Consider the following 24846-nt stretch of genomic DNA (forward strand, 5'->3'; position numbering starts at 1 on the left):
TTCGGTGACAAACGGGAGTCAGAGACTATCTTCGATTTAAAAAAAAAAAAGGTGTTACCCTGAGAAATTACTATCTTGATGGAAAGTGGTATGAGGAGGTTTGCAAGGAAGCGCCTGCAACTCGCTTACCCTGCGGGCTGATGTTATTTCGATAAGCAAGAGCCTTAAAGGGCATCAATGTAAAGGCTCAAATGGGATAAATTTAAAGAACTTTAATACAAGGTTTAGGTCCCAAACTGGTACAATGAATGGTACTGGAGGGTATACGCAAGTCCCTTCAAAAATTGTACAACCAATGGTATTTTAAAATACGAATCCTCTTCCGAGGAGCGCTTTAAAATGGAAAGCGCTTTTACTTATCCCTTAATGGTTCCATTCTGGAGCCCCAGATTGGCTATGTGTAAAAAGATTTAGTTACTGGCCTTCTGGCTGAAAGCAACATTTTCATCACATCATCTGGGAGGTCCCAATCCTTGTATCTCAGCCTTTCTGAAACCATGCATCAAGGCTGATTGTCTTGACCTCTGGGTGGAGAACTCTACCCTCCTCTTGAGAGAGAAGTTCCTCTCTTTGTGGAAGACTTATTGGAGGGCAGATGGACATGTCCAGAAGGTCAGGGTACACCTTGATGTCCTCCAGGCCCAATACGGGGCAATTAGGATAATGTGTTTCCCGAACTTTCTCAACCTCCCGATTACATGAGGAATGACGGGGACTGGAGGCAACGTGTACAGGAGTGGAAACTTCCAGCCCTACAAATATGTCTCCTAGAGCTCCTCTTGGAGGAATTTCCCTGGAGCAGTACTGTATGCACTTTCGGTTGACACCGGTTGCAAACAGATTCACTTGAAGGACTTCCTGAGCTAGTTCCCACTCGTGGCAGACTATGCTCTGCCTGCTCAGAGCATCCGCTGCTATATCTGCTCTGCGGCTAGTTGAACTGCCGACAAAGATTCCTTCTTGTATTGCCCAGAACCAGAGCTGTATTGACTCTGCACAGTGGTAGTGATGTTACACCTCCTCTCTTGGTGAGGTAGTACATGGCCACTGTGATGTCCGTTATTATCAGGACATTCTTTACCCGTACAGAGGGCAGAAAGGCCTTCAGCGCTAGTCAGGTTGCCCACAGCTCCAAAAGGTTGATGTGTAGTTTGGACTCCGATGGAGACAAACGACCGCTGATTGTCAGTTTGTTGGTGTGGGCTTCCCACTCTGAGTGGGGCGTCCGTCACTACGTTATCTCCGGCCATTGTAGCCAAAAATATTATCCATTCAGAATATCCTCTTTGCAAGCCCACCACAGAAGGTCCTGAGCAACTCTGCTCCGACACATTGCCTGAGGACTGGGACCACTGTGTCCCGATAGCCCATGGAAGGGATCTCATTCTCAAGCAGGCCTCTGACACCAGAAAAAAAAACAGATGCCATGAGACCAAGCAACCTCAGAAAATCGAAGCTGGGCATTCTGGAATTGTGTTACCATCCGCAGAATGTGCTGAGCACTCACCTTGGGAGGCGAGGCTTTCCTGAGGAAGTATCCAGGATTGCTCCAACGAATTGGAGTCTTTGTGATGGTATCATATGGGATATCTTGTAACTGAAAGAGAAGCCCAGTCTGTGGAGAGAGTGTCAGATAATACAGGGATGTTTTGGGGCTTGTTCGGGTGAACGAGCACTGATCAGCCAATCGTCCAGGTAGAGGTAGATGTGAATACCCCCTCTCCTGAGACTCACTGCCACTAATGCCATCAATTTGGTGAAAACCCTCGGGGCTGAGGTCAGCCCGAATGGCAGAACCCGAAACTGATGGTGAGAACCATGAACTTCAGGTACTTTCTGTGCTGGAGATGGATCGGCACATGAGAGTAAGCATCCTAAAGGTCCAATGACACCAACCAGTCCTGGAGTTGGAGAGCCTGAAGGATGTGAGAAAGGGTAACCATCTTGAACTTGTCGTTCCTGAGGAACTTGTTCAAGTCCAAGATGGGTCTCAATCCTCCGTCCTTCTTGGGAATCCAAAAATAAGTGGAATACCAACCCTTGTTCCTTTCTGTTACAGGTACATATTCTATGGAACCTTTCTCTAGCCGGGTTAAAACTTCCTGCACAATGAGCGGATCCAGAGTTTTGACAACGTTGTATCCCAGTGGATGATCCTGAGGCCTTTTTTGAAAAGGAAGGCAGTATTTGGCTGCCATTTCAGCATCTGAAGTAATGCCCCGCCATTCGTTAAGATACAGAGAAATTCTGCCTCCCACCGGGGTCTTGTGGGTCAAATGCCTCAGAGTGGTTTAGAGGCAGCTGCAGCAGCGGCTGAAGGTAAGGTTGCCGCTACTGGGGATAATTTAGCACACTTTCCTCATCCACCACGACAGAATCTTCTTTGGCCCCTTTGTCCGGCTTGTCCTCTTACTCTTCCAATTGAGAAATTGGAACAAAAGGACTTATCCCTCCAGGAAGATGAGCCTGAATAGGGTTGTTGAGGTTGTCTAACGGCTGCGCTAAGGGACTGAGCCGCCACCTTCGAGGTCTGCAGCTTCTCCAAACTCTCATCCGCCTTGCTGCCAAACAACCTCGAACCGTCAAAGGACATATTGAGAAGTCCAGCCTGCATGTCTGGTGCAAACCCGACTTCGTTAATCACGCAAATCCGTGCTAGCAGCCATGGATCTGCTGATGCTGACAGCAGTATCCAAAGCTGACTGGAGACATTCTCCCATTGCCTCTTTACCATCTTTAATGATCACCAGGAAGCTGCCTCTTTCTTTGCTTTCCGGGATGTGATGAGCCACCATAGCAACACAGTCCCACAGGGTAAACCTGAATCTAGATAGAGTGCAAGTCACATTAGTAGATTTTAAGACCATACTGCTTGCAGTGAAAACTTTACGTGCCCAGGCATCTACCCTCTTGTCATCCCTGTCAGGGGGAATGGAAAGATAAGCTGATTGTCCAGCTGACATAGCTGCCTGAACTACCAAGTTTTCAGGAGTGGGATGCTTGGTCAGGTATTCTCCGTCACTACTGAAAGGTCTTTACTTTCTTGCAAGGTTTTTGTTAACTGAAGGCCTAGCTTCCGAGGTCTCCCAATTAGCAGTGAATATTAGGGTCTTTCTGAGGATCCTGGTCCAAGATGTCGGTCATGCCATCCTGTTCGTATGATGGAGAAGGTCTACTCCACCCCATAAACTCAGTGACTTTACTCATGAGCTTTCTATAGGATGAATCTACATGCTCAGAGGGGTTAGGCCTGCCAAATTCCAGTTCAGGTGAGGTGTCCAAACCAGTAGCCGACTGGAGATTGTCGTACAAATCTCTCATTCTGGATTACTCAAATGTGTTCTTGTGGCATATTGGGGGTGCCAAACTGCAGACCAAAACGAGGGGAACCTTCATCAGAGGGTTGATCCTCCTCATGAATTACAGACAGATTTAAAATAGTCTTACTTAGGAACAGGTCTATAAACCTTGTGTTGTACGGTGAAAGGCTTTGACAAAGTCAAAGTAGCCGCCATCGAAGGCGGTTTAGAAAATGATGCTGGTTTACTCAGCGTCGACTTAGACGTTGACAGCTCTGACTCCGACAGAGTTGGCAAAGTCATCAAGGTCTTCAACGCTTTGTGCTTTTTTGTCAGAACCAAAATAGGACTCGGCTTTCGACTCGTCGACCCTTTCTCGGCGCGACACCGGCTTTGAGCACGGCTTCGAAATTGTAGCCAGTCACTTCCCTTTGTCATCCTTCGGAGAGACCGGGACACTGCTCGTGTGCATTTTTCGATGGTGGTCGAGGCCGCATTCTCAAAAATTCGCAACATCTCAGAACTTTGCCAGGAAATCTGACTTCGTCTGGCATCCGATTACCTCCGTGGAGTAACCACTTTAGGTTGAAGGAGATTTATGGCATCTCTTCTTCACCTTCTTTGAGGAAGAAGACAAAGATTGCTGCAATCGACTCATCGATATGGACCTGTTCGACTTTATACACCAGGAAAAGTCTCTAGACTCACCGACTTTTTCTCCAGCTTTGAAGAAGACTTCGATGCTAACCTCCCCACCACCAGTTTACCTCTACGCTCCTTGAGAGCTGTCTCGGTCATGGCCCGACAGGGCCCACAGTCCTCAGTACAGTGCCCGGAGCCCAGACACAATAGGCAGACGCGGTAAGGATCCGTGATGGACATTTTCGATCAGCAGTCGTGGCATTTTTTAAAAGCAACTTTGGTGTCGAAGGAGTAGATGAAGACATTTTCTCACAAAAAACTGAAGCACGTAATTACTGCACCTCTGAAACTTCAGAAACCTAAACCCTGCGCTCACCTTATTAAGTGGTACACTCCCCATTTTAAGTTTCTCAGGAAACTGAAAAGAACAGCTGAATCCTCATGGAAAAGCACTCCATCAGTGTCCAAATGAGACATCTTTCCAGCAACCTCATTCAATTATAAGGCAGCACTTATCCAAGCGAAAAAAGATCACTTCAATGACCGTATAACCAAAGCCAACTCTAGCACGAAGGAATTATTTAATATCCTGAAAGAATTGGAATCACCTGCTCCGGCCCCTGACGCCTGTACTAAATACACCCATTGGTGTACTAACATACAGAACGCTCTACAAGACAAAATCACCATGCTATTAAACAAAATTGAAATGAAGAAAAATCTCATCCTTGATACAGACACCCCAAAGTACCAGATTTCCCTACCTAAACTGGATATGCCCCAATTTAATTCCAAGCCCCTCTCCATTAAAGGGGTGGAGACCATAATACTAAAAACCATCTAATTGTCAGGGAGACACCTGCCCTGCCCTGCCTATTAAAGAGGTGGCCTATGTTATGGCCCCATTCATCACATCCTTCATTAATGCCTCACTTTAATAAAGCACCGTACCTAATAATTTGAAAGCTGCTTGGGTATTCTCACTATTAAAAAAACCCTCCCTAGACCCCAATAACCCTTCAAACTACAGGCCTATCGCAACAGTGCCATTCCTGCAAAAAACCTTGGACCGTGCAGCCTATTTACAAATCCAACAGTACTTAGAACCCAATACCCTGTTACGACTGAGACAATCAGGATTTAGACCAAGACATGGGACAGAGACTGCTCTCATTGACCTGAAGACACAAATTCAGACTCTAAAAGATAAGGGCAAATCAGCCTTACTCCTTCTACTCGACCTGTCAGCGGCATTTGACCTGGTGAACCATAAAACTCTTTACAAACACTTGTCATCTGCCGCGCACTTCTCAGACCAAACTAACGCATGGATAGAATTATTCCTTAGCAACAGATCCATGAGGGTATTTGCACCTTCAGGTTCAGCTATACCGACACCAGTGACGTGCAGGGTTCCACAAGGTTAGTGTATTTCTCAGACCCTCTACAATGTGTTCACCAAGCCTCTCTGATAAACTTGATTATCTGGGAGTCACGTATACTAACTATGAGGATGATACCCAGATACTCATTCCAATTACTGGTGATCACATTGTAGACAGTAAGACCCTCAATGACATCTACGGCACCATACAAACCTGGATGGCAAAGCATGGACTTTGTCTTAACGATGAAAAGATGGAACCTTAACAAAATGCAAGCTATGCAAAATAACTATTGAGCCGCCTGTAACATTCCCAGAAAACAACATATCACAGCTACCAGACAATCTATAAAGTGGCTCAACATCAAGCAAAGAATAGATATGAAAACACTCTCACTTACCCACAAGTGTTTACATAACCAAGCGCCTATCTACCTATCTAACACCATCTCTCGTCGTGCCTCAGTATGGCCTACTAGAACCGCTCAACTGCATTGTGTGTCCATCCCATGCTTTAACCAACAACGAGCTGGAGGGGGTGAAATGGGGGATAACTTCCCAGTCCTTGCTGCTAGGAAATGAAATGCACTCCCTGCAGCTTTAAGAGGAGAATCCTCCTTCTCCTTATTTTGCGCGAAGACAAAAAGCTGGCTACTTGAACAGGACCCCCTGCCCACCCGCTCCATAATTTAGTTCACATTAGACTGTACTAATATGAAGCGCCTTGTCCTGCTGTACATACACTAATTCTGCCGTGTGTCCATTGTAATACTGTCTATGTATATAGTTGTATATGTTCATCCTTATTTATATTTGATGCTCCATATTAGGATATTATGTATGTAACATGTGTACCTTGATGTTATGCTATCCTTGTATATACTTGTCTATGTAACTAAGTTTAGCGCCCAGATGCCTCAGGGCTTGGTCACGCTCTACAAATAAATACAAATACAATAAGACAAATCAAGGCCATAAAGAGCTTTCTGATCTCATACCACAAGAATGGCAAGTATTCAGTATGGGAGCACCTGGAACTTTATGAGCAGTTGATGGCATCATTCCAGATCAGGAATGATATGAATTGTATAGCATTTGCTAAATGGACGTTCTCAACTGAGTACTCCAGTTTCTTGGCAGGACTGGAGGGTCACCAGGATCATCATATATGGTCCACTTATAAGACTGCCATACTGAAAAAAATGCCCACCCATAGGAACCCATAAGAGGCCTGTAAAGCTGCATATAACGTGCAGTATGGGGAAGATCAGGCGCCTGGGGAGTTTGTGCAAGAGTTAAAGAGGGCATTTGCTTAGACTTCCCTGCGGGTGCACACAAATAGCAGGGAGTCTTAACTATATATTTCCATGCTCTCCCCCAAATACATGACGACTCAGTTGGGACGTGACTTTCACAAGCATCGGACCCTGGATTGAGTGATTGAACAGGCCACCAGGATTTATGAGGTCCAAAAGCTGCCCGAGTACAAATACCGTCAAAACCCCGCCCAAACGATCTAACACCCCTGCTGCTGCAAAGGGGGCAGAGGTCAAAACTACCCCTCCACTTGATCTGGAGACCCATCCCAATCGAATGGTAGTCTGGCGGGGGCCCAGAACAATGATCCCTCTGACCCTGCCACCTATACAAGTCCTAGGTACAAGGGTACTAAACCAATACCTGGGTATGTATACACTCCCCCGGCCCAAGGGGGGTTGGAGGGAGGGGACTAAACCGGTAAGTACTGCCCCGGGAAACTTCCCTCCGACCTTCCCTCAGGAGAGCAGTATCACTCCACCTCCCAATCTGAACTTTTTCCCCAGATATGCCCCAAACCAGAACTTCCAAAACAATCCCCCCCCCGGTTCCAGGACAATAGGTCTCTGAAACCGGGAGAAGGGAGATTCAGGATGGAAAATTAAGTGGAGGGGGGGGGGAGGAATTTCCGGTACCCAAGCTATTCCAGGAGAAGGGACAGTTACCCCGATCAGGAACAGCAGAGGTATGACTTGAGACCTCCCTACTACACAGACAAGGTCTCGCAACTGGAGCAACAGATCCAGCAACTGATCAATGATCTGGGGCGCAAGCAAAACGCTCAATCAACTCTCAACCTAACCCTGCTTCCCAGAATTCCCCAACACCAAGGTCTGATGGCCCAAGGGGGAAATGACGCGAGGAAGCCTCTGCCAAACCACAGGTTCCAGAGCAGGGGACCCGGGTGGAGGGGAGATGTCAAGCCCTTGAGGAGGCTTCCTTTCTCACCCAAACAAAACCCCTAAAAACCTCTCTCAGCCTGAAAGGGTCTCTTCTACCCCCACAATGTTAGAGCCCAAAGAGCAAAGGGTAAGACGGAGAGGCCAAAGAAGAACCCACTTTGTGGAGGAACTCCCGATTATCCCCTTTGAAAGAAGAATTCGTGGAGGATTTGAAAGAAGAATTCCTGGAGGATTCAGGTAAGCAGCATCTTTCAAAAAAGGGGGATCCCTCCCAAAGAAAAATGGGTCCCAAAAGACCCTGAGTGGGACAGGGTAGGTATGGAGACCGACCCAGAATCAGAAACTATTAAACCCCAAACATGTTAGCCACACAGAAGTGAAAGAGGGGGGATATCCTTTCTCCAAACAGGTTCTGAGAACTGTTGCCAGGTAACAGAGGACAGCCAAGGAGCCTTGGAAAATTATAAAGTTACTCACTGTAGTGACTAACTTACTCCTAAATCCATAGTCCCCTTTCCTCCATACTTGTGAGACATTCCGTTCTTCAGGACGGGACAAGAGTACTATTTTTAAAAGCATTAAAACACATTTTTTTTGTCCTTTTATTTTTACGCGGGGGTCACCACACGTGACCATAACCCCGAATTCCTGAGCTCCGCCTGGAGGAAAGGGGACTATGTACTAGGAGTAAGGTAGTCACTACGGTAAGTAACTGTCATACTCCTACGTCCCGCCCCCTTTCCTCCATACCTGTGGGAGATTCCCACGTACTGACCATAGGTATTACGGGTGGATGGAAGTTTCCCTTATTGGAATACATTCTTGAGAACTGCCTGGCCAAATTGGGCAACTGCCTGCAGCTCATGTCGAGATAGTAATGTTTGCAAAAAGCCGATGGGGAGGCCCACGTAGCTGCCTTGGCAATGGATTCCCAAGGGATGTACTTTTGGAAGGCAACAGCAGCCGCTTTGCCCCGGACCAGATGTGCATGAATGCCTTTAGGTGGTTGAAGGCCTTCAATCTTATAGGCCTCGGAAACACATGAAGCAACCCACCAGGAGATGGATGCTTTCGAGGCTGGTTTCCCCTTTGGGTGCCCATATGTAATGAATAGTTGGGATGAACTTCCGAGTTCGCTCGTCCTGTCAAGGGAGAACTTAGGGCCCGTCTGACGTCTAAGTTGTGCAGGACCCTTTCGGCATCAGAGACCGGGTCTGGGAAGAAGACCGGTAAAGATATAGACTGATTCAAATGAAATTCCGAAAACACTTTAGGAAGGATGGATGGGTGGGTGGGTGCAACTCATCCTTATGAAAATTTAGGAACGGATGTTCCATAGAAAGAGCCTGAAGCTCACTTATCCGTCTTGCAGAGGTTTCCGCAAGCAAAAAAAGCCACCTTCCAAGACAGCTATACTTGAGTTCGGTAGTGGCCATGGGTTCAAAAGCCTTATGACTAACGCAGTGAGGACCACATCCAGATCCCATTTGGGATAAGGGGCCCGAACCAGTGGAAAAAGATGAAGACCTGCAAAGTGTCTTTTGATGACTGGATTAGCCAGCGAAAAGGATCAGCTGTTTGTAGACAGGTAAGTTGCAATGTCGTCAAATATGTCCTGCATGATAAGACATGTATGCCGAGGTTGCACGGTCAGATACAAAGGACAAAACAGTGTCGATAGAAGCATGCCTGGGGTCGAGCTCTTTGGATAGACGCCAATGTCAAAAACAGAGCAACTTGCTCCTGTATTGTGCTCTCGTAGAAGGCTTTCTTGCTGCTTGAATTACACGCATGTTGTCCCAGAAAGGTTGAACTATGCTAGTGATTGGAACTCAGGCACCAGGCCACCAAGATGAACGATTGGACAGGGATGCCACAACTGGATGTTGCACTGGTGAAGGTGGTCAGGAATCTGCAGTAACCGGATCGGAGAGGACATCGACAGGTGCTGCAGTTCCGAAAACCAGAAACTGGCTGGCCACAAAGGAGCTATTAAGAGGAAGGAGAGTGCAGTTCGATGCACTCCTGAGTTTCCAAAGTGACTGATTAATCAGTGGCAAAGGAAGAAAGGCGTATGGTTTTCATGTTTTCTGTTAGGCAGCATTATATGCAGTACCCTTTGGGAACACCACACACAATTAAGACTACAAGTGAAAGTACAAATTCACCTTTGGTACAAGCCCGTACTACAAAGTAAAGTGGTAGCTATGGCTAAGCAGCCAGACTTATCTCAAGAGTAAGTGAGCAGTATCAAATAGTTACACCAAGGACAGCAATTACTATGATTCAGGCAAACACCAACTCAAGGTTTTCAAGTAAAACAAAAAAAAATACATTTATTTCACTCTTCAGATGTATAACATTACACTATTATAATCAGTTTAAAAATCACACTCAATACACCACACCACATCCCTTAAATCCCAGACAAGTTAAGCTCACAAAATGAAGTGGGAGCAAAATGGCACTCCAGCAATTTAAAAGGGAAGGAAAGACAAAGTTAATAGAAATTGAACCACACCAGCAAGTAAGTACTCAGGTCAAAAGAGCAAAAGGAACTACAATGATAGAATCAGGTCGAAAAGGCTTTGGGCCAAAGTCAATAGGAAAAAAGTATTTTGCTCAAGATCACATGGTTCAGGGCAGTTTGCGGTAAAGTTTGTGCCACGGATTTCGGACGAGGTTGGGTGATAGAAAAGTTAGTTCAAAGAGAAGAAAAGGACAAGCCCTCGGATTGGAGAAAGATTTCACACACTTTCCCCGCGGATGAACGCAACGAGCAACCGGGTTTGCACAGTACCTTAAAACGGAGAGGAAGCTGTAGCTGAGGCGGACGTTCCTGGTAGTTCCAGCAGGCTCACGTTTCCTGAAGCGACTGTCGGACTGACACGAAGTAGGAAGACTGGAGGGTCCTGCACTACCCAGGGAAGAAACAAGCAGCAGAGCAAAGCAACAAATAAAAGGTGCGCTCCTTAAAACCCAAGCAGGGTCCGACCTTCCTGGCTATCCGGCTCACTGTAGCTTTGTACAGCGAATTCGACCAGAGGAGGAGTCCTGGCTTGCAGTTTGGGCAAACTGGTGGGTCCCACCAGTTCAAAGGAAGAAGTTTCCTGGAGGATCTTCTCTGTCGGCAGAGTCTGAAGATTCAGACCTGCAGCAGGGCTTCATCAGGCGGTTCAGTCGTTGAAGGGGTCCTCTTCCATTAGCTCCTCGTTGGTTCTTTCGTTCCAGTGGTGACTCTGCCTTTCCAGTCCCACAGACCTGCTTTTTATGCAGTTTTCCCCCATTCACACAGCCTGGCTGTCAATCTCACAGCAGGGTGGCTGTCCTGGCAACGACAGTCACCCAGCCAATCAAACAGGAGGGCGACTAAGACCCCTCCCTCACATCTTGCCTACCCAGACTTTCAGGCTCCTTAAGGAGGGCTTCTGTGCAGAAGCCCGCGAAAAGACGGCGAACAAAGGAATCAACCCCGGTTTGGCGTGCAGAGAAGAACACAAGAAATACTTTAACAAAAAGAAATGGCGAATAAACCCAGCCGGAGCCAAAATAAAATTTATTTGGTCAACCGGGTTTATGCTCGAGGCTACTATGATAGCCTAAAACAATACCATGGTTATATAAGATAACCGCAGTAGAAAAGGTAGGGTAGTTCCCACTGCCACCAACCAAGTCTTGATGTAAATGGAGCATAACAGTGCTCCAAGAGGAACAGACAAAAAGGGATAGGAAATAACCCTTTCCAGTACTCCATGTAAGATGGGGTGTACTGGGTCTGTAGTTTAAAGAGACTACATAAAGTTAAATGGCAACTTTACAGGTTTCTGGGAGACAGTAGTCCGTCCCAGAAAAATGGAGTCAGTGGGAACTCTAAAAGACAACCTTGTGTCACTGCACTGAAAGTGCTGTGTAACACACAAAAATGGTGCTCATGGAGTAGGTGAGGCTCCAGAGCCCAAGATCACACAAATGGTAAAAACACACACAGCAAAACACATGTAAGAGTGGGGAAAAAAAGGCTCACACTCTTACCAGGTGAAACAAATAAATCCTAGAAATCCAGCAAAGCTGCTGAGGGACTCTTTAGGTAAGGGAAATTAGCCATTTATGAGAATTCTCCCTAACATTGTCCCACTGGATCTCATGAGCGTCCTCCAAGGTAGACACTCCGAGCCTGTCCCGGGAAGCATAAAGAGGAGGTTTCCTGTTCAATGATGTCATAGTACACCATAACTGAAAAATACTGGTGAGAACATGGATGTTCATCTCCATCTCGTAACTGGCCGCAGATTGGCAGCTCAGGGAGTCTGCAGCCACACTGATGTAACCCGGAACGTGCACAGTTTGGAGCCAGACATTGTGTTGGATAGCCCAATTCCAAATTTGGATGGCAAGGTCCACCAGGAGGGGAGACTTGGCGACCCCCTGTTTGTTGATGTGAAACATTGCTATGGAATTGTCCGTGCAAATTCGAACCACACTGTTGGTGATAGAGGATTGAAAAGCTTTGAGTGCAAGAAAAACTGCCAAACGCTTCAGGTAATTGATATGGAAGCGCTGGTCTTGAGGCGTCCACAAATCGTACACCTCGAGGAGACGCAGTGTTGCTCCCCACCCCAGAAGGGAGGAGTCTGTAGTAAACGTTACTTGTTGACAGGGCTCCTAGAAGGAGGACCCCACTGAAAGGCTCCTGGCGGACGACCACTATTGAAAATACGCTGTCATGCAGGAAGTGACTGGAATCATCTTTGAATCCGGTTCCGTAGCCTGGGACCATCTATTCCGAAGAGCAAGCAGAGTGCGTCTCATTTTCAGGCGTGCAAGAGGTAGAGCTAACACGCAGGAAGCCATGAGGCCCAAGAGTCTCTGGAACCACCAAGCAGTCATGTGAGGGGACTGGAGGAAGACTGGCACATGGTTGAAAGGTCTGCAATCCTGTCCTTAGACAGGAACACTCTGGTACTGACGGTATCCCAACAGAAACCCGGAAAGATTAGGTCTTGAGAGACCGTCAGACAATTTCCACCAGTTCACCGACAGCCCAAGATGGAACAGGAGTCGAAGAAGTGACTAGATTGGCCGTAGAGGCCTGTGGACAAAGACGGCGCAGGAGCCAATCGTCCAAGTATGGATATACATGAACCCCTTGCAGTCTGAGGAATGCTGCGATGACGGACCTCTTTGTAAAGACATGCAGTGCCAAGCTGAGACCAAAAGGAAGCACACGATACTGGAAGTGTTCTGTCCCCACGGAGAACCGCAGATATTTTCAATGCGGGATCCAGATCAGAAGATGCATGTATGCATACTGAAGGTCTACCACACTGAGCCAGATGGGACTAGTAGCCCTCCCCTTGCTCCCTGAGGGGAACAGGTTCCACTGCTCTGAGGTGTAGAGGTTTCTGTACCTTGGCTCTGAATGAGTGGGACCTTGCCTGCTGGAGGGGAGGATTGGAGGGTGGGGAGGTGGAGAGGCAAGCGGAAGCACGCCAGAGCGACTTACAAAACCCAATTGGCCTTCGGTGAAGGTCTGCCACACCTCCAGATGAGACAATTCGTCCTCCCACCGGAATCTCGTGCGACCAATGGAAAATATTTAGATCTTTTACTGACGGGAAGACCACCTGTTCCTGAAGAGGTGGCTGTTGGCCGAGATAGAAACCAGCCACCTTAGATGCTGTTTACGACGTGGCCCACCAGCTGGAGCATCGGTTTCTACGCACGCAGCAGACCTGAAAGCCTCTGAAACCAGAGAAGGACCTTGTTTGAGACCCCGACCTCCGAGTAGAAGGTGCCTTTGCTGGGGTTTTCCGAAGGAGCGACAATGACTTGGCAGTTTGAGTACTTGCCTTGTTCTTCGTGAGTCGGAGGATGAGTGGAATAGCTCTTTACACTCAAAGGGGAGATCAAACACCTTGTCCTGAACTTCCTTTGAACACTTTGTAGCATGCAGCCACGCTTGGCGGGAGATGTTTACCCCAACCATAAGGCCTCGAGCAGAAGTGTCTTTGTGGTAATAGAACCACTTGAGCCCTTCCCGGACCTAAGACCCTGGGAAGGAGTCCTCTGGCCAAGGTGCCCTAAAAAGGAACAAACTTACTGGCCGTTTCCTTTTTTCTTCAATGAAGAGCTGTAAATGTGGTGGAGGAACGTGTTGAAACAGCTTTTCCGACCTGACAAGCCGACGCTGGAGAGACCAGACGGAGAGGGAGTCGCAGTATAAGCATGAGTCCCAATGGTGTTCCGGGCCTCAGCACTCCAGGCAAAGAGAACAAACTACGTTTGCACAACAAACAGGACACAAACCCCTGACGCTCCGACATAGACGGAGGAAAGATGACCGTGGAACCGGAGCAGGAATGAAGGAGAAGAGAACAGAAAGAAAATATTCCAAGTGATGCAAGTGCATCCAACCCTGACAGTGAGGAGAAAAGGACTGAAGGGCAATGCACTGGGCAGAGTTCTGGAAGGTGGGGTTACGGTCACATGCAGTGGCCCCGCGTTAAAATAAAAGGTTGCTTTTAAAAAAAGTGCTCTGGTCCTGTACCGAAGGATGGAATGTCCCACAAGTATGGAGGAAAGAGGACGGGACGTAGGAGTAAGAGGATTCCCCAACACCACCCATTGCGAGTTGCAAATTCTTTTTTTTTTTTTACAGATTCCTGAACTCCGACACAGAAAACTGCCCAAGATCACACAGTGTCAGAGTTCCTTAATTAAGAAATCGACCAACGGGCTGTCAATAACTCTCACTTTCTTTGCACCTTGGAGGAGAAAGGAGGCCAATTCTATGCACAGGTTAAAGTGCAAGGTCAGTTTGAATTATCAGCTTGAAGGGACTGCGGATCTGAACATAAAAATTGGATGGCACCTGCTGAAACATCCAGTGATCGTTGTGACTCCAGAGGGCACACCTTCTTTACTGGGGAACGATCTCCTGAGCAGGTTATCACCTCTGATTGACTGTGTAAACATGGTCCTCTGGATACAGACTAACCACCCTATAAAAATTAAAAATGAGTACCAGTTATGCAAACCAGAATGCTACCTATTGTGCCCTGCCTCTGAACTACCTAGCACTAGTCGCACGATCCTCCTGTCATTTCTGTCACTTACCAGCAGCACACACCAGCTTCACACACAAACACACACAGCCACTCTCCACGATCATGATGCCCAAGAATGCACCTCCCAATCATAGCATAGTTTCACTCTCCCTGCCACACTCCGCTCAGCCAGCCTAACAGCCATCCTTATAGCCCTCACTATAATGGCCTCTACGCCTCCCCACATACTCCCAGCACACCTCGCTGGGCACTAAATTCACATGCCGCAGCACCAGACTACAACATCACACAGTCTCGGCCGCCTAGCCTAGCCACCAGACTCTGCAATCTCAGAAATCGATCACTTCCTAGGTATTTACTCTGCTCACCCACACCCATCACGACTAGAAACACCAGATTAGGCACCCGCACTGCACCACTACCCCATACTAAGATGAGTATAGGCACTGCCCCTCTCCCCCCACCACCCCAACATGCCTCTACACTACTTCACACTAAGCTCCTCACTACCACACACCACAAAAAGCACACTTCACCCCATACTTGTACAAACAAAAACATCAAAGGCACACAAGACCCACCTCTTCAATGTGCACTACTGAATGTACGCTCCCTACCTGCACATGCCCTCGAGATAAATGATCTACTATCCACACTTAATCTGGACTTACTTTGCATCACCGAATCCTGGCTCAATGATGCCTCCTGCCCAGCCATCACACTAGCCCTACTCACAGGCTACACCATCCTTAGGCAATATAGATGTGATAACATTGGAGGGGGACTCGCCCTTATCCACAAAGACTCACTATCCATCAGATTAGCAGATCATAGTACATGGGGTGGTAATGCTGATATGCTATCAGCCAAGCTTACGCTCTCCCTCCAATAATCTAATCAACATCCACATCCTATACAGACCTCCCGGACTCCCAGCTGACTTCCAAGAGCACCTCTCCCATCGACTCAGCAACAACATTAAAAAGTCATCCAAAATCCTATTAGGAGACTTACATTTAGGATACAATGATCCGAAGGATAAATCCGCTGCAACCCTAGCTAAAGTACTCGCAGACTTCGGTTTCTCCCAAAGAGTCCTCACCCCTACTCACTCCAAAGGCCGCACCCTTGACTGGGTCATGGATCACAACTGTGCATCCAACATTACCTCAAAAACCGCCCTTGCTTGGACGGACCACACATGCATTGAATTCCTCATCCCCACCAACCCTAAACCTAAGACTCTCACCCACGCACCACCTGCCACAATAAGAAGTTCTAAAAAACTCAACGCAGACAACTTGCGTCCCCACCTTAAAAGCCCCTGCCTAGCACCACCTTTCTCTCAGGACCCAAATATACTATCCGCTTTCTTCAATGATACTCTCACCAATGCCATAAACTCTATAGCCCCACTTGAAAGCAAGAAGGAAAAAAATATTTTCACTGCAACTCTTGGTTCTGAGAAGAACTCCAAACCCTCCGAGCTCAAAAGCACCAGTCGCTTAAAAACTGGCAAACGGATCCGAGTGATCTAAATAAGAGCCTCTTCAAACAAATAGCCCTCCAATATAAAAAAGCCATTTTAGCAGCAAAATCCAACTCCTTCAATGATAGGATCTCAAAGGCCAACTCCCAAGCTAAAGAACTATTTGCGATCTTTAATGAATTGGTCTCTCCTCTGGCTACCGCTGACGAGATAACTAAAGACAAAGCCTGGTGTGCCAGCATTCAGTCCGCCATGCTCAACAAAATAAAACTCCTCCAGAACAAAATCCAAAACCACTGCAAAGCCCTCCCAAAACAAAAAACCAACCGCCCTACACAAGACAAGCATAGTAATCTCAATCACGCTCAATTCTCCTTCAGGAACGTCACTTAATCTCATCAAAAACCTCAAACCATCCCTCTGCAAAGCAGACATTTGCCCTCCCAAAATCATCAAGGAATGCGCCAATGACCTAGCACCCCTGATAACTGCCTTCATTAATGCATCTTTCCAAACAGGAACTGTCCCAAACAATCTCAAGGAAGACTGGGTGCGGCCACTTCTAAAAAAGGCCACACTTGACCCAGCGCAACCCAACAACTACAGACCGATAACGACAGTCCCGTTACTCCTAAACATCCTGGACAAAGCAGCTCACATCCAGATCCAATCATACATAGAAGCTAACTCCATACTAGGCAAAAGACAATCGGGCTTCTGTGTCGGGCATGGAACAGAATCCGCCTTATTAGACCTAAAAAATCAAATCTCACAGATCATGGACAAAGGCAAACCTGCCTTGCTCCTCCTCCTCGATCTATCAGCTGCTTTTGACCTGGTAGATCACCAAGCACTCACCACCCACCTCACCCATGCAGCCCATTTCTCTAATCAAGCAGCATCCTGGATCACTTCCTTCCTTGAAGGAAGAGCCATGAAGGTCTACTCCGACACAGCTAACGCAGATCCTACCACTATAAACTGCGGTGTCCCCCAAGGATCTTGTACAGCCCCCACCCTCTATAACCTCTTCACAAAACCCCTCTTCGACCTACTTGACTCCATGGGTGTTGCATATACAAACTATGCAGACGACACTCAAGTACTTTTACCCCCATCTGGACTCTATCACCAAGACGCCACGGCCCTTCACAACATCTATGCCACTATCCAAGTGTGGATGGCAATCAATGGCCTCTGTCTTAACGGGGAGAAGACTGAAATTCTCATCCTGGGCCAGACAAACACATTATCGAAACTAAGCCCCCAATACAACAACTTCAACATAGACAACTCAACCATCTCTGTATCATCCTCTGTCAAGACTCTAGGTGTTCACATTGATGCAAATCTATCGATGAACAAACAAGTCAGCGCCATAGTCTCTGCATCAGCGTTCAGCACCAAATTCATCAATGCCATTAAACCCTACTTATCAACCCCCAACCGCTTGGCTATAGCTAGAGCAACTATAGGAGCCAAACTAGATTATTGCAACACCCTTCTAACTGGCACCTCTGCCAAAAACATTCACAGACTGCAAACCACACAAAACAATGCCCTCAGAGCCGCCATGAGCATCCCTAGAAGAGACCATATATCACACGCCAGACGTGAAGCATGGTGGCTCCAGGTCAAAGACTGTATTACTCTGAAAATCCTCACCATCACTCACAGGTGCATCAACAAAACTGCTCCAGCATACCTATCTGAAGCAATATCAAGGACCACATCCACTCGCCCCACCAGAGCTCAGTACACCAACCAGCTACACATACCACGCATAAAGAGCCACAGCGGAAGGTCTAGGCTTCTCCTATATTGCACCGAAACTCTGGAACTCACTCCCTGCCACCCTTAAAGCTGAAACTTCCCTCTCTGTCTTCCGTAACAACCTCAAGGCCACTCTCCTCAACTAGCAAGTGGAGGACTGCCTCCCTCCTCTACTTCTGCCATGTATATTGTAATATAACACAAATGTAATATAACTGTATTGTAACCTGTATATATACTGCTAATGACTATGTAACTATATTGCAACCTGTATATATATTGCTAATGACCATGTAACTAAGTAAGTAAGCTTTGTACTGATACAAGTGCCACGATGTCCTTGGGCTATTGTGCGCTATATAAATACGAACAAAACAAACAAAACAAAACAGAATGACACCGGTCACGTAACTGATCACGCTCTGAGAATGTAGAGTTCCATTTAAAAAATAACCGAGTCCCAGACATCACAGTCATCTCTGTAGGAGAACAAACTGGTGATGGGAACTCTTCTCCATTTTGGAAATCAACCTTCCTCCTACGTTTAAGGGGCAATCCACACTGGAAGGGAACACCCTAAAATTTTACACCAGTCCAACATCAGAAGAAACCTTGAGTCCCGTGAAACCAGACAAGTAAGAGTCAGCTCAAAGTCTGACAGACATTCAGAAAAATGGCGAGCAGTTGTTTTTTCGCCATTCATGTGTGTCTAAAAGGGGTCTTGTGTGTGCTCAACACCAACCCAGTTCACTCACACACACACAGCTCTGCTACAAGAAAGGGGAATGACAGTGCCTTGGCCAGATTTGCAAGTAAATGTCATTGTGCCAGTGATTCGCTCCTCTAGTGGAAACAAGTACGTGTTGACTGACATGCTTGTTCACGAAGTGGGGAGAATGTCTTCCAGCACCGAATTGTAAGGCGGAGACAGCGGCTGCACTAATGATCCCCCACATCGTCTCTCGTTTCGGCCTCTCGCTAAGGATCGAGTCACAGAGAGGAAGCCATTTTACCAGTGAGGTTATGGCGAAGATGTGGGAGATTCTAGGAGTAAAACGAAAACTCCACATTGCCTACCACCTGGCCTCAAGTGGGGGGGTAGAGAGCTACAACAAAACAATTGTGAGTATGTTAAAGAAGTTCGTGGTAGACTCTGGACCCAGTTGGGACAGCAGATTGCCGCTTGTCCTGATGACCATTAGGAATACACCATCTTCTGCAACAAAGAGGTCTCCATTTGAGCTCATGACCAGATGAAAAAGGGTGTTACCACAGCATCTGCTCTATAGGACTCAGGAGCAGACACAGATAACTGGGTCCACTACTCATGAGTACATTGAAAATTTAAGTAAGCACCTCCAGCGTGCTTTTGCTTATGCTCAGTGCAATTTAGAAAAGTCGGCTGAAGGAATGAAGACCTATGATCTAAAGAGCACCAAGAAAGAGTATGAAATCGGTGACAAGGTTTACCTGTACAATTTTCAAAGGAATCAGACCAACCATGAAACCCCTCCCATCTTGGCGTGGTGCCTTTGAAATTGTAGATACAATATCACCTGTTGCTTACAAGATCCAAATCCCAAAAGGAGAACAGACAGAAGAAAAATGGGTCCACATCAACCAGTTGAAACTGTTACGCCAGACACGCTTTACAACTGATTGATGAGCCAAATGGAAGTCGAGCAGAGGATGAAAAATCGGATGAAAATATACATATAAGGGAGTAAATTTACTTGCTGCTATTGTACAAATGAAGACAATAAAATCAAATGTGTTTTGTGCAATGGTCTGTCAGGTTGTAATTGTATGTTGTAAATTCTATGTGAATCTTCTGGGGGAATATGTATAAAAAGTACTAAAACTATTTTTTTATCTTTTATTAGAGAACTAACTTCCTTTATGGTGAATGTCAGCCCCAGGCAGAACATTTGGCTGGATATGGGCAAATCCCCCACTCCCAGCCTGGATGTCACATCGCCCATCTAATTACTAATTGCAATAAAAATGTCCTGCTAAAGGTGTCAAATGGAGTATTCACCAGACCTGCTGGCTCTGAAAGCACTGACTTCATGAAAAGTTGCCCTTGGCTGGAGCATGTCTAATATTTGTGAAAATGGGGGCATCCACTTCAAAGAGCAAGCTTCCAACACAATAGAGACTGATACAAAAGAAAACTCTGGGTACAGGCTGACCCAGAGAAAACAAATGGCCGGAAGGTAACAGGAGGGCCAGTTGTTTCACATGAAGATTCACAATCAATTTATAAGGACTATTATCATTTATGACTTTTTCTCAGCCATCATAAGGCGCATGGATTTCATCTATGTACTAGATTTCTGGCTGATCTGAACATGTTCCAAATGTGCGAGTTGGTGAGCGGGTGGAAAATGAAATTAGGGATATGCTTAACATATTCATAACTGTTGTGCTTTTTATGGAAACTGCCGAAAGGTGCCACATGGCCGTGCTACATGGTACAGATTTGGTGGTCGGCTTATCTAATTCCCCATGCTGAATCAGAAAATATATTTATTATGGCAGGCTGGGTTTGGGAGGAGAGAGAGAAGGTTAAATGTCCAATCCTAGTGGCAGGAATTCTTGCAGGGTACTTCCCCAATACTGTAAAATTGGTGGTGTCATTGCTGCTATATAAGGGGGACTGCACTAGTACAGGAACAGACAGACAGACCAGAGACAGACCATCAGGAAGGCTGCTGAAACTTACAATCTGACAACTGTGAGTAGACACCAGAGGAGATTGCTGAGAGTGAGTCTGGGTGGAACGGTCTATTCCTAGGAAGGCCTCAAAGCTGACTGGGTCCTATGGTGGAGAGTGTGAGGCCATTTTTGAGTGTGGAGTGACCAGACCCCTGCCCTATATTTCCAGAGTACCCTGAGATGCAGCTGGCTTTCCTGAACCTTAAACAGAGGCTTGCTATGTAAGCAGGACTGACCCCTGGAAACCAAAGTGTGGGGGAGTTTCCTTTCCCTTTACAGTGGGTCATCTGATATATGATATGATATATTATTTTATTTGTATCGCGCTCGTACAAAAGTGTTAGGGGCATCACTGTGTAGATCCTTAGCCTATTTAACCAAAAATATTAATTTCATTTATTCCCCATTTGGCAGAAGACTACAGGGTGAATTCTGTTAAAATTAAAAAAGCTCACTTCCCAGAGTGCGCTGAAAACTATAGTCTATCAATTAATTGAGTAATCCTTGTTTTCCTGTAGACCCCAACTTCTTTAAAGGAAGGGGGGGTGTCTTTACTCTTAAATCAGTCCAGCCTTTTTATCCAGCTTCCCCAACACAGGCCTTTCAGTAGGGGGGGGGGGAGGGTCTGAAATCTGAAATTCACCCAATTATTCTGATATTTGTGTCTGACTTCTTAAAACCAAAAGTGTCGGTGCAATTATAATTGCCATATGTGTTTTTTACCAATCTTGAAATCCTACTGCTAGCCTTTTAAGCCTGCAGGAAAATCAAAATCGCACTTTACATAAGTGCCTTCGTTTTTGATAAATGTCATGATTTCGTGAAGTGAAATTTGCAGAAAGTGAATAATTGTGAATGTGTTCTTTAAATCACTTGAGATTTATTTATGCTGAGAGAAGTTGATTGTGTTATGCCACGGATAAAGTGATGTTTGACATTTCCGTGCTAATTTTTATGACTTTTTAATTTAAATAAATTCCAATATATTTCCCCTACACCAGCCTGGTTCTTGGCTCATTGTTAGCTGAGGGGAGAGGGATCCAAGGGGCATGATAGGTGTCTGAAATAGGGCTAAAGAAAATAATCTGTTAAACTGTTTATTGTGTAACCACTTGAGTGGAGAGGGAAGGAACTCCCTGGGTCGTTTATTGAACATTGAACCTATGTTTTTGTACAGTAAAAAAGCATATCATAATGGTCCTGAAAAGCACAATTTCTTTTTTTAAAGTGGCTGTCTGGGACAACAGAGTTCAAATGTAAAGTGAGCAGCAATTTGCAACTATTACAATTCAGGATTTGTTTTAGAACATATTATGTGTTCCCCCTAATTACGATAAGGCTTTCTCATATCAGATCTCAGGATATGTTCATCAATAAAGAGAATAGAATATTAGCTACTTATCTGGCTGAATCAGCTGCATACAAACAGTACATAGTTCCCTTCTATCAGACCAGATGGGCAGCTGAAAAATGCTTGCTTTCTCAGTTTCCCTCTCTCTACATATATTAGAAGTTGGGGACTTCACCAACAGCTGCATTTTGTACCAACAACGGAACACACAAAGTTCTCCAATCAACTGGGCAGACTTATTTCAACAGCTAGCACTTCAAATTTATAAACCAACACAAATATTTACATATTTGCCATGACAGGGCAATCTGAAGTAGGTGGACTACTGAAAACCACAACAAATTATAGTTTAACCATTAAATGTAGTACTGGATATACAAATGTGAAACCTTAAGTCCTCAAAAAGGACTAAAACAACAATACACCTAAAGTGACTTAAGGAGAAGAAAAGGAAAAAGGTAAGAATGAAAAAATGCCAATTGCTGAGAATGTGGCCAACGATGTGAAAAAAGGAGATCCAACATGTTACTGAAAGGAGACATTGTTAGGGTGGTATTTTGAGAGAGACTGAAGGCTACAGGCCGATGCGTGGCCAATATAAAAATGTAAAACCTTAGGCAAACAAAGCAAGCATCAAACTAAAACAAATTAAACTCTCAATACGAGCTGATTCATGCAAAAGACAATGGTGAAGCACTCACATCCAATAGGCCCAGGGGAAGTGACGCTGAAGCCAGCAGTGCATCTATGTAGATATTTGCTTACCTACAGCGGCTGCTTCCACTCGTAGTAGAGTAGAACAAAACAGTAGTAATTTTTCCAATATGGTTACTGAACTTTGAATCAAATAAAAGGATGAATTAAGTGGCCCTACCTTTTAATCTTGATCCATCTGCTACTAGAATGAGGTATGCCAGTCAATCTACTGATTGGGGATGGAGATGAATCACATATCACCCATGCATCCACAGGAGTAGACCAGTAACATGCTTGTGCCCAGTACACTTTACTGGTTTGTAAGAGTGTTCCAAACTGTAATGTAAGAAGCACTAAAACCACTCTAGCACCATGATAACATCTCAACATTTTGAGGTGTGTGTGTACGGAGGCATGCCCTGTTTTTAGGATTACTGAAAAGTCGGTTATTTTCTGATTGGCTGAGAATTAACCATGCACGTTTTTGGTATTTAACAAGGTTTTTTGCGATGGTGAATGAAGCCCTTGATTCCCTAGCTGCTGATGTATTTAAAAAAGTCTCCGACGCCATTGGGCTCTGGAGCACAGGTCTCCCTACAGCCTTTGCGTCATGTTGTCTAGTATGGTGTGCTTGCATAACAAGACACACTAATATCTATAGATTTTCAGACATTGCCACCAGTGGTAGATCAATATAGAACTAGATACAGAAACATACCATCACTTGGCACGCGCTTAAGGAGGGGACAGACCACAAAATTGGATTTACAGGAAGGGCCTTAAGAAACTAAGGTTCAAAGAACATCTAGCTGGTCACTTCTCACTGCACTCAACCCTACTTCCCCTCTCCAGAGCCCTGCATACCCTTTTCACCATATCATTTGCAATCATCTATGCTACCCCTAACCCGTACCTATATCCCCATCTGACTCCCCTATGTACATCGCCTAAATGCTAGCCAGCTAGAGTTGCAATTTATAAAGCCATTACATGCATATCCTGTGCAGAAGCTTTTTAGAGGGCTTTGGAGCACCGCTGGCACAAGCAACTATAGACTTGTTTCGACTAAGCAAACAAATCAATATTCCTCTAAATGTATAAGAAAAGTGCTGTAGTATAAAGGGGCGCCAGTGTTACTTGCACTGGCTTGGAGCTTCTGTGCACAACATGAATTAGGTTATGTTTTTCTATCTTGAGCGCACGCTGCAGTACTGTGCAATTAATCATAGAAAAAACATTTTGGTTTTCAATAAAACAATAGAAAAAGTAACATAGAATCAAAGTAAAAGTAAGCAGAAAAGGTTAACACTGTCGAGCTTCTATAACCGAGGTCTGATTAAAGGGAGCGTGTCGCAATCACTACCCCAGTACCCAGGAAGCACATTCAATTACATTTGAAATATTAGAACATAATTAAAGTGAAGTTAACCCTTTCTTGTTTAACAACTGATTGTATGCAATTGAAAATGGTAGACTCCTGTGATCGATTTCAGGTATTCGCATAGAACATGCGTTTTCCTTTTATTCCAGTAGAAGGAAATGGAGGTAGGCAGGTCTAAGGCATCAATCCCATGAAACAGATCAGTGGAAGAACCATTACTAAAATGCAGCATTTTATGAAAACCGAAATGAATGTTGATCTGCAACACCAAGGTTGCGCACTCTTCAGGTGAAGGCGTAGCCGCGAAATGGCTATTTCACAAGTGTAGAAAAAGGATCCAAGAGCTGCTAATCCAACAAGGGTTTTGACAATACCCTAAGGACAAGAGCAAGAAATTAGAGGACTGCAGACAATATGTGATCAATAAAAAGCACCAAGTATATAAATAAAAGGGTGAAATTAAACATTACTTTTCTAGCAGGACTAGCAATCCCATGGGACCCGGGGATGGTATTGCTGGGAAAGCGGAGGGGAATTCCCCCTCACTGGCCAAATAGCGCGCCTATGCACCCACCTCCTGACAACAGCCAAGACAGTCCTGGCCATGCTCTGGAAAAATCCCAAGGGCCCCTCAATCCAAATATTGTGGTCAAAGTGTTGGGACATTGTAGTAGCTGAAAAGATCACAGCGTTCCGCAATGAGAATCTGAACTCCTTTCGTAATACTTGGAGCCTGTTGATGGACTATGCAGATAAATACCCTGGACTTCCCCATAGGCCCCCATTGACCCGCTGGCTACAATGAAAACTGGGGGGTGTGGGAGAAA

General features: G+C 45.7%; 1 protein-coding gene across 2 annotated transcripts in view; it reads right to left on the reverse strand.

Moving 5' to 3' along the window:
- The window catches only part of DNMT3A (DNA methyltransferase 3 alpha), a 2439715-nt gene that overhangs the window by 2000225 nt on the left and 414644 nt on the right, over positions 1-24846 (reverse strand). The window lies entirely within an intron of this gene.

The sequence above is a fragment of the Ambystoma mexicanum genome, chromosome 4p (genome assembly GCF_040938575.1).
Source record: "Ambystoma mexicanum isolate Mex_15411 chromosome 4p, UKY_AmexF1_1, whole genome shotgun sequence".
Classification (NCBI taxonomy): Eukaryota; Metazoa; Chordata; class Amphibia; order Caudata; family Ambystomatidae; genus Ambystoma; species Ambystoma mexicanum.